Genomic DNA, 6,707 nt, shown 5'->3' with positions numbered 1-6,707 from the left:
AAGCTGCTGCTTTTCAGAGCACAGGGGTATCCCATGCTACTTCCTCTTTCCACACAGGATTTGTAAAGCTTGCTTTTACACAACCAAGCAGTGAACATATGTATGCTGTTAAACTTAATGGCGAAGTGCTCCAAGGATGGAGAGATACAGGTGCAGAAATTTCTGTGGTCAGGAGGGACCTGATCCATGAGAAGGGTTTGTTACCAGAGAAAATGGCAGAATTAGAATAGGTGGGAGGTTACCAAGTCCTTGCACCTTTAGCTAAGGTACACATGGAAACTGGTGATTTGCAGGCTGAACTGACTGTTGCAGCAGTAGCACACAATTTTGCACCATTTCTACTGGGGAATGATTTTTTTTTTTTTTTTTGATGTGGCAGAATCTCTCAGGGTTTGTTAGCAGCAAGAAGGAATCTCGTGCTGAAAGCCCTAGAGAGGAGGGTAAAAGTGTCTCTTTAATTGCTCAGTGGTAGCAGCAGGGATGGTTGTAACCAGTTCCTGTAAGCCCAGGGCTCAAGGCAAGTCCCTGCGGGAGCGGCTGGATAGAGCTAGCTCCTGTCCCATGATCATCTCCCTGGGGGAGGAGAACTTTTCACCTTGTAACAGGGAGGCCTTCCCAGCTGCTGACTGCCAGGAAGTTGCAGGTCAGCAGGGGACAGGTCCTGCCCCAGGGTGCACAGACATGCACCCCAGAGATGGAAGTTGGGGTCCTGGTGACTGCTGTAGTGGGAACAGATCCCAAGGACTCTGTAGCTGGAAGCAAGCCCAACCCAAGTGAAAGGGGTTGTGGATTTTGCTGGACCATGAAGGGTCTGTCATAACTCATAGCCTACAGCTGGATCAGGGTCACCTTCCCTCTCTGGGCTCCCCTCTGAGGCAGCCACTATGTCCCCCAAAAAGGAAGTCCAGACAGAAGGTGTGTGTGCGGGGGGGGGGGGGGGTCAGGAGGGCCTGCCCACCTTTTGTAGGGAGGCTTTCCACCAGGAGGAGTGTGCAGAATCTGCATCTGAAATGCCAGACCTCTCACCTGTGGATCCAGTTTTAAGGAAAGACTGGGGGTCAGATCTCCTGGAGGAGAGTGTCCACCCAGCTGACCTGTTGGGATCAGAGTGGGGTGACCAGGGGGATTTTACCAAACCGAAGCACTCCATTACAGAATGTTATTCCTTCTACCCTTGTAAAAGATAACACTGTCTCTTCAAGGCTGGGGGAAGAAAAACTTTGCATTTGGGAAGCTTCACAAAGGCATGGAGTCCAACCAAAAGAAATGTACAGAGGGAGGGGCTGAGGGCAGGCATGGCTGCAGTGCACCCTTTCTTTGCCAAAGCCTCAAAGACGTGCCTGAATTGAGAGCCTCCTCCAAAAAGACACTGTCTAAACCCCTACCATGGTACACAAAGGAATTGGGGAAATGCAATAGACACTGAACAAGCTAAATTGTGTGAACAGCGCCTGTCCACCGTAGATTTGCTGTTAAATCTTGTCTTTTGCTACTTCATCTATGGGTCAAGACAAAGGTTAATACTAACGGTAAACCCTTTAAAGATGTATAACATACCTGATTTGTGGGGAAAACTTTTGTACATGCTAGGGATGGTGACAGAACAGTCCCACAAGCGTGTTGCTTTTCAGCTTATACCTGTAAACAGGCTGGAACCTTGTACAGCAACAAAAGCATAACAGGCCTGCGCTGCTGTGTGGAAGGAGAAACTAAAGCACACTGCCTCATAGCATTGGTGGCTAAATGCCAAAACACCTACACTTTAACAAATATTGCTAGCTGCATACTGTTAGCAAACGGGCAAAGAAAATGGGCTCAGAGGTAGTCTCAGCACATCAGGTGACAGTCCCAAGGGGGTCTCTGTTACCCAACCAGTCAGTGTCACATTAGCTAGCCTGTAGGCATCTGGTAAAGAAGCTGATTTAAATGATACATACCACAGTTAGTAGTTCTGCAATTTTGGATTTGAGTTCCTTCAGAACTCTTGGGTGAATACTGTCTGTTGCTGGGGACTTATTACTGTTTAATTTACCAATTTGTTCCAAAACCTTCTCTAATGACACCTCAATCTGGGACAGTTCATTAGCTTATGCTGCACCGTTCCTTGTGCAATGCAAGACAGTATAATTGTGGGTTTACGCTCCAGAGGGGTGCATGCCTGAGTAGCTGGGAAGTATCCTGACTGGAGCCTTCCTATGTAGTAGCTGGTTAGAGTGTCTGCATATGTCCCTACCTGTATGTGTGCTGGTGAAAGTGCAGGCTGGAGCCTGGAGAGAGCCTGGCAGCCTAGAGAGGGCTTGGCAGCCTGTCACGGCAGTACAGTGTAAAGGGAACCCAGGCTGGTGGGTCAGGGGGACTCAGCAGTACCCCAGTTCCAGGTGGCACCCTGAGAGGAACCATCACAGCCATGGTCACACTTTTTTGGTCATCTTACTATGCTTTTAATTTGGAGTATATATTTAATTTGAGTCTTTATTATGGTGCTTCTAAAGTTTCCATGCAGCTTGCAGGCATTTCACTTTTGTGACTGTACCTTTTAATTTCCATTTAACTAGTTTCCTCATTTTTGTGTAGTTCCCTTTCTGAAGTTAAATGCTACTGTGGTGGGCTTTTCGTTGTTTTTTTCCCCCCTCACAAGGAGAGTAATATAATTAAATATATGGCCACAATTACCCACTTAGAGGCAATTCTTGATTTAGTCCTCCCTTTGTGGGTTCCAGGACTAGTTGCTCCAAGAAAGTCATATGGTGTTTAGAAACACTATGGCTGTATCCTGTCCTGAGGTGACATGTACTCAGTCAATATGAGGATAGCTGAAATCCCCTTTTTATTAAGTGTTTTTTTGTTTTTTTTTTAATAGCCTCTCATCTCCCAGAGCATTTTACCATCACCATCCTGGTCAGGTGGTTGGCAGTACGTTCCTACTGCTATGCTCTGATTATGCAAGCATGGAATTTCGACCATTGAGATTTTTGTGGTACAGTTTGTTTCGTTTTAAGATTTTTACCATATTTGACTCTCTGTGCTTTCTTTCACGTATAGTGCCACTCCCCCCACCAGCATGACCATAGGGCTGACTCCAGGGGTGCTCCAGGGCTGGACCACCCATGGGGAGAGGGGAGCGGGGGAAGGTGGGTGCTGAGCACCCACTGGCAACCCTGCTATCAGCTCCCTTTTCGCCCAGCACCTCCCACCTGTTGCAATCAGCTGTCCTGCAGCATGCAGGAGGCACTGGGGGGAGGAGTAGGTGCGTGGCGTGCTCAGGCAGTGGCAATGTGGCCCATGCCCAGGGACCCCAGTCAACTGGTAAATCCAGTACCCCAGCATTTTTTTAACAATATTTGGAAAGCTCATTAAGTGGTCCGTCAAGACCCTCTGTGATTTTTTCAAGTGGTCTGTGGGGAAAAATAAGTTGGACTACATGAACAATCAAAGTACCTCACTTTCTTTTTTTTCTTCATCCTCCAAGTAATAGCAAGTAAATGAAAATAATGTTCTTGGCTGGGTCACAAGGAGGGCCCCCGAAAATGAAGCTGAGCACAGGGCTGGGGGGGCCCACCAACTCTAAATCCACCCCTGGCTGTCACGTCACCTGGGCTGGGGATACTGTGTCAGCTGATCCACACAGTCGCCAACCTACCTGGGCAGTACAGCAGACATGGCCCTGCCCACTGCTTCCTCTCCCTAGCCCACCCACCACTTGCGCTCTCTCTCTTTCTCTTCTCTTCTCTTCCCTCCCTGCCCCCCCATTTAGGCTTAGCCCTTTCACTTTTAAAAATAATTGCTTGCCGCTCCCCATCTCAGGCCTTTCTGGCAGCCCTGTAGAACTCCAGTAGAAAACGGAACCCGAGTGTCCAGTTAGCAGTGCAGACCGGAAACTAAAAGTCCAGTTATAGGAATAACCGCATTAGCCTCCGCTCCTCTCACTCCCAACACCCACCCCAGAGGGCTGGAAGAGAGGAGGGGCAGCTCAGTGCAGAGAGAGACAAGAGAATGGGCTAGAACCAGGTAGGTACCCGCTCTATGTGGGCGTGGGGGGATGGAGATCCTGTTTCTCCCTTCCCCCCAGCCCTGCTGTGCTTGCAGTTTGCCCCTCCCTTGACCCAGGGACTAACCCTAGCTCCTGCCCCACTGTGCTTTTGCCTCCACCCCCTTTTTACAATCCTTCCCTGGGGGGGCCACAAATATGTTTGGCGCCAGGCCCACAAGAAGTTAATCCAGCCCTGCCAATGGTGGGGGGGAACCTTGGAACAAATTTGCTGCCTAAAGCCCTGGCTGGCAGGTGGGGTAGGGGAAGCCCCTGCAACCTGACCCCAGTAGCAACACCAGGCAGGGAGGGGGGAACTGCCGCCAGGTACTGATGCCAGATTCTCTTTGAGCATGTAAAAGCCACGCTTCATCAATGGTGATTTATGGAGCGGATTAGGGGGCTGGGCTCCCTTACTACTTCTATGGGCTCCCCCTTCTGACTTATTCAAAGGCGCTGCATTCTTGCGGGGGATGCAGTGAGGGGACTGTCTGGACTCCACGGAGAGGGGGGGGCTGCTGGAGCAGTCAAGGGCCCTGGGGCCAACCCTCCAAGGGGAGGGAACTGACCACAGTTGGTCCCGCTGCCAGGGCTTGCGCTTCAGTGGTGGATTCCAGGTTCCTGTGCCCCACTCCGGAGAAGCACCTTGGTCCTGGCAGGAAGTGAGAGATGCTGCCTGGTGTCCTGGCCAGCAGCAGGCTGGGGGGGGGGGGGGGAATGAGGAGAAGCGAGGTCGGGGACTGGACCACAACAGGATGTCAGGCCCCTGGGGAGCTACGGGAGGGAAGATGGTGGAGGATGGGAACTGTCATCACAGGGGATGTTGTGAGGGGGGCAAAGATACAACTCTGCCAGTCTAGAAGCTCCACATTCAGGAGAGGGGTCTGGCTGGGTGTGGGGGGGGGTGAGAGTGGAATGGGGACAGGCAGCAGCAGGGCTGGAGGCAGTGAAGGGGATATTGGAAGAGAAGTGGAGTAAGGGAGTTAAGAGGTGATGGGGGCAGGACTAGGGGAGCTAGGAGTCATGGGGGTGGGAGATGGGCTAGGGGAGGCAGGAGGGGAGTTAGGGGGTGTCAGGGGAGGCAGGTTTGAGGTGGAGACAGAAGTCTGATTGGGTGTAAGGGGAGTGGCGGGAAGAAAGAATGTGCACACTCCAGGAGAGGGCCCTGAAGGAGGAATTATGAGTCAGGGAGGCAGCAGAAAGCATGTTTTGGGAGGGTAACTGGGGATATAGGGATAGGGCAGGAGGGGCGATTACATGTCCAGGAGGCAAGGGCAAAAGGAGGGAATTAACAGGCAAGGGAGATGTTGGGGGGGGGGGGGAAGGGAGGGGAGGGGAGGGCAAAGGGTAAGTGCAGGGGGAAGAAGACCGTCCTTCTGCAGCTCAGCTCAGCAGCATAGAGGATGCCAGCTTAGGAGCTGGCCAATGGATACTCTGGCACTTTGCTCAACATTGCCTCCAGGAGCCAGGACTGTCCCCATTCGTGAAGGGCCCCCCTGCTTTTGCCCCCATAATTCAAGCACTGCATCTCATATGAGAATGTGTAGAGGAATCACTCCCTGCTCTGCAGTAATCAAGAAGTTGATGTCTAAGACAGAAATACCATATCCATGATTGAAGACTGTCCAAAAATCTTTTAGATGTTTTTCATTAGGATTAGGCTTTATGGCAGTTGAACCATAAAAGATGTGAGGAAGTTCTGTGACCACCACAACCATCTAAATCAAATTGTGATCTAGCTAGCAGTGAGCAGATATTCAATGAGCTATAACTTAGTTTTCCCAGTTATCAAGAAAAACATTTTTCTTCTTTAAACCTGTGGTTCCCAAACTTTTTAGTAATGTGGCTCTTACAGATATTTTCAAATTTAGTGGCTCCCCACAACTGAATACCGTTTTGTTTTTTTAACCAACTGAGGACAGAAGATTCTAGAGTTCAGGACACTAGATTCAAGAGGGACACTATAGCTTGGATTTTTGCAACCTTATTCAATTCCAGTTTAATTATATAATGTGATCTGATCTGGGTTTTTAAAACTGTCATTTGAAATTATGAATTTTTTAGCATGTCTGGACACAGTCTAAGATTTTAGTGAGAAAAATGGGCCTGTCTCAAATTGCATAGTTGCACGATGTTTGGCTAAATTTCTGTTAGCTGCAGATGTAAGTCATTTTCCAAGTTTAAATATTTCTGTACTTAATTTTCCCAGAATTAATTCCCAGAACATTGCTGAAAACCCAAACGTAGATATAACTTGAAGTGAATGGAAGCAGCACTTTCATAGCTTCATCACTGAGTTCTCCATACTCTTCTTTAACAGAAATCTAGAATTCCTGGTATTTTAGATATGAAACCTGGTCTTTAGCATAGTGATCACTTGACAATTCTATGAGATTTTGTTGAGCTATACTTAACACCATTCCAGCCTTAACTGTTATCAAGAATCCAACAGGTATCAGGAGATCATGTTAAACACCAGGAAAATATCCATAATGGGAATACAATCCAGACAAATGAGTAATTATTTGGTCTTGAGCATTTTGATCCCTTTCACTCTGTTCTTTTAAAAAGTCTAACAGCAGAAACATCTCAGCAACTCCCTTTTCAGTGGGGTATGTCCAAAGACAAAGTTTCTTTATGACTTCCTGGATTTTCTTTCATATCTAGTATTTGTTTTCCT

The sequence above is a fragment of the Lepidochelys kempii genome, chromosome 3 (genome assembly GCF_965140265.1).
Source record: "Lepidochelys kempii isolate rLepKem1 chromosome 3, rLepKem1.hap2, whole genome shotgun sequence".
NCBI classification, from domain to species: Eukaryota; Metazoa; Chordata; order Testudines; family Cheloniidae; genus Lepidochelys; species Lepidochelys kempii.
This window is presented reverse-complemented; position numbering follows the sequence as displayed.